The 6,932-nt window shown below is 45.8% G+C and overlaps 1 protein-coding gene across 1 annotated transcript in view; it reads left to right on the top strand.

Annotated features, from left to right (window-relative positions):
• Msra (methionine sulfoxide reductase A) overlaps window positions 1–6,932 on the top strand; it is a gene marked incomplete at its 5' end in the record, with an annotated part of 82,061 nt that overhangs the window by 24,448 nt on the left and 50,681 nt on the right.

Genomic DNA, 6,932 nt, shown 5'->3' with positions numbered 1-6,932 from the left:
TACCATAATTAGTGAGCCAGGTCTTTATTGTTCACATTTCCCAGTCATGAACACACTATGAGAGCGTATTTGTAATGGACTCTTCATGATCCATCCTAGTCCCTAGAATAAGCTTCCAGAAGAAGAACAACTGCACATCTAGGTGGGCAGATGTTGATGGTTTATGACGTGTGTGTGTGGATAGCATCATGTGCTTTCCTTGATGTGGCATCAACTGGCTCTATGACAACTCTTTATTGTCATCCCTACATATATTTACTTGTGTAAATATTTCCTTGTGCCTCCTTCATCAACCTGCAACACTAAGATGCCCCCGTCCTCCAGCACCCTCTCCCTGCCCAGCAGAGCTCCCTGCATAGAGTTCATGGCCACTCACATTGTCATGCCAAGTATTAATGCACCTTTGAAAAGATGCAGTGGCCATGGAAGGATGGAGAGAACACGGGGAAAAAGTCATGGTTGGAGACTCTGGGCTCTGGCACAGGCTTTATGGCTAATAGATAAGGGAATCGCAAAACACATCATCAGTTTTTTGATTCTCAAGGGTGGGGGGGCCTGGGCTGTGCAGCACAGTCACTGTGGCACGTGGACAGTTGGGTGGCTCTTGAACACAGGCAGCATTTCAAAGTCCTGGCTGGCTGCATTCCAGCTGCTGAGGCCAGATAAGCGCCCCACAGTAATGGGCAGGGTCTGTGGCGGCTGAGGCTCATGTAAGGGATTCAAACAAGAGTTCAAAATGGAACCTTGGAGATTCCTTGGAATTTGAGGTAACAAGTTCTGACCTGGCTCCCTAGGAACCGGGGTCTGCTTTTCCAGCAACAGGAAAACCGGCATCCAAAACTAGAACTGGGATTTGGAGAAATGACCTGTGCACAGGAGGCTAAGAGGAGCCCAGGTGCTGTGACCATGGCAGGAGGGTTCCAGCAGCATAGACTCCTGGGCCATTGACCTGGAGGTCCCTCAGAGGTCCAGGGAGCTGGAGCCTGCTGGGAAGGGAGGTGGCTGTGGACGCCAGCGGTCTGGACACTCACCACCACTGACTCTGGAGGTGGTGGTTCAGTGAGCTCCAGTCTCCTTGTCTTTCCTGCACACCAGCGGCTGCATCCAGGGACCTGACCAGACTTAGGTTCAACCTCTGCTCTTCTTCAGGAAGCACGTAGTGTGTGGTTCTTACTCCTCTTTCACGGGAATAGCTCGCAATGCCCGGTGTCTGGATCCATCACCCTGCGTGGGCTGCACAATGTTGTAGTTCTGACACCATAATTTTGGTTTTTAACTGGGATAATTTTTAAAGAAGCTTCCATTCATTTTCCAAATGATGATCCAGAGCCTCAGTTCTTACAGGGAAGACAGGATGAATGCTCAGTGCTGTGCTACTGGATACCTACTTTGCAGGGGAATAAGTTGATTTTCTGTCATTATTTTTTTTTTAATTTTTAAAATTTGTTTTAATTAGTTATATGTGTCAGTAGAATATATCATACATAGATGGGATATAATTTCTCATTTTTCTGAGTGTACAAGTTGCAAAATCATATTGGTCATGCAGTCACATAGATACATACAGTGAAAATGTCTGTTTCATTCTATCTTTCCTATCCCCACATCCTCTCCCCTTTCCTCCCTTCACTGCCCTCTACCTAATCTAAGTTATTCTTCTCTATTCTTCTCTAATTCCCCTCTAGCCTTATTGTGAATTAGCATCCCCATATTAGAGAAAACATTTGGCCTTTGGTCTTTGGATTGGCTTATTTCACTTAGCATGTTATTCTCCAACTCCATCCACTTACTGGCAAATGCCATAATTTCACTCTTCTTGAAAGCTGAGTAATATTCCATTGAGTATGTATACCACATTTTCTTTATCCATTCATCTATTGAAGGACACCTAGGTTGGTTCTATAATTTAGCTATTGTGAATTGAACTGCTATAAACATTGATGTGGCTGCATTACTATAGTATGCTGATTTTAAGTCCTTTGGGTATAAACTGAGGAGTGGGATAGCTGGGTCAAATGGTGGTTCCATTCCCAGTTTTCTGAGGAATCTCCATACTGCTTTCCATAGTGTTTATACCAATTTGCAGTGATTTCCTGTCATCCTTAAAATGTAACCAGTTGGGATCTTTTAAATAATATTATCCGCGTATAGATTTACACATATTTCATGGATTTTGATCCATCTTTATGGAAATTCATAATTTCCCATCTTTGGCCAGATGGAAGTTCATCACATGGGCTCAGGGGCCCTTTTATCATGATTTCAGGAGTTTTGTGTCTTGTTTGTTACCTGGTATGTGAGGATACTCTGGACTCATGTTACCTATTTCCTGCTCCAGATCTGGATCAGCTATTTCTCCAAGAAACTCGATGTGTTTTCATCAAAAACGGTGTTTCAGGACACGGGCCCAGGCTGCTTATTGCTACGGGGTTGGTCATCATTTCTAGCTTCTTCAGCGGACACAAATACACACATGTGCTGTATGTGCAATATCAAAACCTTTGTGAGTTCAAACAGATATTTCAGTCTCAGATCTTGGACTCTCAGATTTTACTTAACTAACTTTATATTACATTTGTATCTCCTTTCTTCACAACCAAGACTCCTGGTTTGCAAAGACTCAGAATAAGAATCACATCCCATAAAAAATAAGAATTACATCCCTTACTGAAAGCAGCAAAATATTTTCATATTTCTATCCCCTTCCATCTCTGGATATTTACAGTTGTACTGTATTTGTATTATCAGATTGTAAGGTCAATGCCCGCTGCATCTGTGCCTTTCAGTCCTAGTTCTCTGGGTAGCTGCATAGTTAGTACTTACAGTCCTTCTATTGATGCCAGTTCCATTGTTCTGGAGCTGATCTCCAGGTAGACTTCCCGTGAGGCATCATCCCATGGAAATAATGTTCTCTGGCTTCTTGTATGCTGGTAGCAATTCGCCTGTATCCTTTCTACTTGAAGTCAATTTTACTGGATATAAAACCCTAGCTCACACTTTTTTTCTTTTGGATCATAAACATGAGTATCTTGCATGTCAAAAGGATAAGAAAGTCCAATTTCTTCTAGCTTAAAACACTGCTGCCAAAAAGCATGAGGTAATCTGATATTCTCTCCCCTCTAAGTCATGCACTCTTTTTACCTAGATGCCCAAAGGATATTTTTCTTTGTGAAGCCCAGTGACTTTCTTAGATGTTGCTTTGGGTTGATAGTCTCAGGTATGTGATGTGCTTTTCCTGTGTTATCTTAAATCTTTTTTTTTTTTTTCAGGGAAATTGTCTTGAGTTGGACATGTTATTATTTCTCTCTTCCTTGTCCCGGTTTTGTCTTTCAGAGACTGATCTCATTCTCCATTGCTGACTCTCCTTTGCCCATCTTCAATATTTGGCTCTTCTGCTGACATCCTCTCTATCCTTTTCTTCATTGCTTTTTGTTTTTTTAAAAATTTACATCCTTTTCACCTTCCTTTTACTTTAAGCAATCATTTGTTTTATGTATTAGCTTTTGTGTTTCTTGTAGTTTAATTTGCATTTCTAAAATCATTTTGAAGTGATATTTTTTCAGGCCTCACGTCACTTTCTTAAGGCATTCAGCTCTTGGAGGAGTGAAAGCACGTGCTGTGGTTGTGATCATTCATTTGGCATGCCTTCATTATCTGTAGGGATGCTCTTCTACTCCTTTTTCTTTTCGTTTTTCCCCTTTTGGATAACAACTGGGTCTGGGATTTGACCTGAATACACAGCACCACAGAGAGGCCCCTTCTCCCACTTCCCTGACCAAGTCCCCCAAGATGAGGGTGGTCACAGATGGGAGCCTTTTTGCAAAATTTGGCTTTGATGTGACTGTATTTCGCCTGAATTTTTCGGAGAACTGGGCCCGTGTCTGTTCTGACCTTGCAGCGCCCCCTCCTGTTCCAGGGAGCACAAGCACTGTGCCGCCGGCCCTCTGAGGGTTCCCTTTCTGTTCCCTTCCTCCCCTCTTCTCTGGGCCCCACAGCCACCCCCACTTTCCTTTATGTCTGCAGTTCCTTTCTGGGGTGGAGGAGTCCTGGGACTGGGCTCCTGCCTCTTCCCCCAGGCCTGCCTGGCACGGGCGCTGGTGCAGCTATAGCTGTGATTTCCCCTGTGCTGGCCTGGGAACACCGATGGGTGTGGTTGCTGTTTTGTTCCCTGTCCATCAGCAGCCCTGCTGCCTCTCCCTGCCTTCTCCAGCACAGCTCCAGTAAAACATGCCTGGAGGCTGTTGGTGGCTCTGTCCGTTGGTTGGTTGGTATTAGGGGTTCATCTGCTTTTGTTGTGAGTGTTGTCTGTGAGCTGTTGGTTTTGCATTTCATTTCTCTATATGCTTTTTTGTGAGGCATTGGGAAGATGTTACTTAGCTGCCATCTGCCCAGAAGCCGCCAGCCGGATTTTAAGCTGATGGGAAGCAGGGCTCCTTGTGACTTTATGACAGCAGTTCACACAGTGTCCTGTGTGTGACACGGACTGCATAGGTGTTTCTGGAATGATGTGGACCATCTACCTCTGGATCAGGACTCCAGCCCACAAACAGGCCCAACTCTCTGCTCTTGGTCACGCTTCCTGTTACCCCAGAGAATGCACTCAGATGGCAGGGACACAGGGCCGGGGTCTAGCCTGGGAGGAGGCCAGCTCTATGGGGACAGTGGCTCTGTGCTGCCTGGTGGGTGGAGATAATGAGTTGCAAATGTTGAATTGGCTTTTCGAGCTCGCAGCCTGCCACTCTGATAGTCTGCAGGGAGGCAGCTGGGCAGGCCTGTGACTCCCAGGGCCTGCGTCTATTAAGGGACTTGATACAACAGCAACTTATCTGCTTCTTTGCTTAGGTCCCTAATTAAAGCAGTTTTCAACCCAATAAATAGCCTCACCCTGGCTAATAGAGTTGGACAACTCTGAGGTGGCCCCTTCCTTTGTCCTCACAGGCTCATAGCTCCGGGTTAAGTTCCTGCGGCCTGCAGCAGGCCACCCACTGAAACATTTAATGAGCAGAAGAGTATTGTTTCTCAGAGACATAATTACAAGAGACACTTAATGCAACCTTCCCTGAGATAACAGGCTTTTGAAATTCGATGTGTTGGGGAAGACTTAGCCAAGATCAGTGACTTCCTTGGCTGTCGTGACTCATATTAATAACGCCTTAGTTCTGCCTTGGCCAGAAGGCTCTGGAGTCTGTCTCTGTTGCTTATTAAACTTTTGTTGGAGAGGCTTGTGACTGGGACTTATGGTCCAAGTTCTGCCTCTAGTTTTTCATTCTTGACTTGCTCTGCCATGGTTGTGGCAGACTCCTGATGTGGGCACGGCCCCTTGGCATCTCCATTTGGGGGAGGCCATTACCCCCGGGTGTGGGGTGCACATACCTGTCTTTGCATTTTGCCAGGATTTCTGAAGACTGGAAACTCTGGGTACAAATAACAGCTTCTCCTCAGGGACACCTGTGACAACCATACACTCCGCTCTGCCTCCTCTGGAAATTTCCACCTTCCTTGAGGCTCGTGGGCAGAAGCCTTGCACTTGGCTCTTGGCTTTGAACTTGGGGAGCCGTCTATGAACTTAGAGAAACTCTTAAGAACACCACTTTGTTAAGTGAATCTGACTTTTGTAATGTACCTGTTTTAAAACATCTACTGGTACATCACCTTCTGTCCTCATGGCAGAGCTGGGTAGGCGGCGGCTTCTCCCGCATGTCTCTTATCGCTGTTGCATTTTGTTTGAATCTTTTGCCCCCCCAGAAGTAGAGGGAGAATCCTGCACTTGGGAGTGAGAGAGACCTGGTTTCCCATTCCAGCTTTGCCCTAACTTGCTCTGAGACTTAGTTAACCTCTCTGAGCCTCAGATTTTCTAACCTATAATATGGGTGTAAAAATCCCTGTGTCGCTTCAATGCAACAGGATTTTATATATACATACACATGTATAAATTTATACACATAATATATAACACTTAGTGCCAGCAAAATGTAGATGCTCAAAAAATAATTGCCTTTAATTGGGAGCACTCACGCCAATGCAGATGCTCCCTCTTGACAAAAAGGAGCACTTTGAGGTACTTGCCCCTGTAGGTGGAGCTTTACCCTCTCCTTCTGCGTTGTCAAGGACACGTTTCTCAAACAAATTTATCTCCAGCCACTAAAGTCAGAAATACCCACTCAACAGTCACAACATAAGCAAAAATCCTTAAGACAAAACATGGTCCTGAGTCGTTACCAGTGTGGATGGCAGTGTGAGATGTCCCTGAGACATTTCTGCTGCATTCCAGGTCTGGGTTTGTCTTGGTGCAACTGCTTTCTCTTCCTGTATGTGCCTGGCTCTGTCCATAGACATGGTTCTGGTCAAGAAGTCCCCTTAGAGTCCAGGACCACAAAGAGGCTCTTCTCCCCACTCCCTGTCCCCCAAGAAGAGCATGGTCTCAGGTGGGGGTCCTTGTGCAAAATGTTGCTGGAGGGACTGGGAGATGCAGTTCGTGCCCACTGGTCCTGACTCCCCTCCTGGCCTCTGTCCCTTCCTTGTCATTCCTACCACTGCTCCCTCCCCCACAAACCCCAACTCTTGTGTCTTCCTGTTCCCGCCACTGCCCTCTCTCTCAGATACACAGGGCTCCGTGGCTGCTTAAATGTCACTTCTGAAACAACAGAAGGACATGCTGTTTTTGCAGCATCTCAGAGAAAAATGTTTCTGATCCATTTGGTATGAAGAGCACTCACAAGCAGCCTGCCTGGGGACCCTCGCCAGCCTCTTCCACTGGTGGTTCATGCAGGGCAGCTGGGGATAAAATCAGCAAAACATTTCCCCAGAAACAACCATTCTCCTATCGCTCTTATCCTCTTCCTCGGACTCATTTGTCTTCTGACTTGGCTGAATCTGAAGTACAGAAGTTTGATCCTTTCCTACCAGGGAGCTGTCTTGACCTGGCCCTCCTC

This window comes from Marmota monax, unplaced genomic scaffold, assembly GCF_021218885.2.
Source record: "Marmota monax isolate L192 unplaced genomic scaffold, Marmota_monax_Labrador192_F-V1.1 WCK01_AAM20220418_F8-fsc00288, whole genome shotgun sequence".
Classification (NCBI taxonomy): Eukaryota; Metazoa; Chordata; class Mammalia; order Rodentia; family Sciuridae; genus Marmota; species Marmota monax.
Note: the sequence above shows the minus strand (reverse complement) of the source record. Positions and strands in the feature narration are given on the sequence as shown.